The following is a 1,593-nucleotide window of genomic DNA, read 5'->3' as shown; positions in this document are numbered from 1 at the left end:
TGGAATATGCCAGTATCTACAGTAAAAGATACATTTTACTGTATTAGGTCTTTCATAATTTTAGCAACTGTCTTGTAGTTCCTTCCCACAGATCTAACTAATGGTCCTGTGAGTAAAGCAAAACCACAGAGTTAGTCTATGAGGAGTTTCCAATGACATGCAGCTACAGGAAAAGCTCCACTGGAATAGACCTCAACCAATAGTAATATTACCTATAATAGTAAAAATCTGGAAACAACCTCAATCTCCATCATATAGTAATCAAAAAATGTATATAGGATAGTCCCTACAATAAAAAAATACAGAAATGAAAATGAATGAACTAATATGACGTCTATGAAAAACTAAATTTACCATCTTTCAGCATGGTTAATTCTCAGAAACATGATGTTAAGTGACAAAAAAAAGAAACAACCACAAACAGAAAAAAGCATGTAGGCAGGGTGTGGTGGCTCATGCCTGTAATATCAGCACTGTTGCGGGGACTGAGGAAGGAGGATCCCTTGAACTCGAGTTTGAGACCAGCCTGGGAAACACAGGGAGACCCCATCTCGAGAAAAAAGAGGTATATATGTTACTTCTATAAAATTTTAAAACATTTGAAGCACAACTATATATTGTTTATAGGTCAAAAATATTGGCCGGGCGCGGTGGCTCAAGCCTGTAATCCCAGCACTTTGGGAGGCCGAGGCGGGTGGATCACGAGGTCAGGAGATCGAGACCATCCTGGCTAACACGGTGAAACCCCGTCTCTACTAAAAAATACAAAAAAATTAGCCGGGCGTGTTGGTGGGCGCCTGTGGTCCCAGCTACTCGGGAGGCTGAGGCAGGAGAATGGCGTGAATCCAGGAGGTGGAGGTTGCGGTGAGCCGAGATCGCGCCACCGCACTCCAGCCTGGGGGACAGAGAAAGACTCCGTCTCAAAAAAAAAAAAAAATATGTAGGAAAAGTATAAAAATATTCATAGAAATTTTAAACACTGAGGCTGGGCGTAGTGGCTCAAGCCTGTAATCCCAGCACTTTGGGGATTACACCCAGAGGTGTGCGGATCATGAGGTCAGGAGTTTGAGACCAACCTGGCCAACATGGTGAAACCCCATCTCTACTAAAAATACAAAAAAATTAGCCAGGCGTGTTGGCGCACGCCTGTAATCCCACCTACTCGGGAGGCTGAGGCAGGAGAATCATTTGAACCCGGGAGGCGAAGGTTGCCGTGAGCTGAGATCACGCCACTGTACTCCAGCCTGGGCGCCTGCCTCAGCCTCCCAAAGTGCTGGGATTACAGGCATGAGCCACCATGCCTGGCCAAAAAGAAATTTTAAACACTGAATTCTTCATAGTGTCTACAAAGGAAGGGTGAGGACTAGGCTCAGGGTAAGGGATTCAGGGGGCCACAACTATATCTGTAAGTGTTGTTTCTTTAAAAACAAAATCTGTATTTGCGGAAAGAGAAAGAAAAAAACAATAAAATCTGAATTAATATGGCACTACATAGCACAATGATAATAGATGATGAAGTTGGGTGTTGAGTACCTCAGTATGCATTATAATATTTTATTTAGGCCGGGCGCGGTGGCTCACGCTTGTAATCCC

At 43.6% G+C, this 1,593-nt stretch overlaps 1 non-coding gene across 1 annotated transcript; it reads right to left on the bottom strand.

Moving 5' to 3' along the window:
* Positions 1-65: 65 nt before the first annotated feature.
* On the bottom strand, positions 66-197 carry LOC116465888 (small nucleolar RNA SNORA18). The gene has a single exon (XR_004247285.1). It is a non-coding gene; the product is annotated as a small nucleolar RNA SNORA18 (small nucleolar RNA).
* Between the last annotated feature and the right edge of the window lie 1,396 nt (positions 198-1,593).

This window comes from Hylobates moloch, unplaced genomic scaffold (assembly GCF_009828535.3).
Source record: "Hylobates moloch isolate HMO894 unplaced genomic scaffold, HMol_V3 SCAFFOLD_13263, whole genome shotgun sequence".
NCBI classification, from domain to species: Eukaryota; Metazoa; Chordata; class Mammalia; order Primates; family Hylobatidae; genus Hylobates; species Hylobates moloch.
Note: the sequence above shows the minus strand (reverse complement) of the source record. Positions and strands in the feature narration are given on the sequence as shown.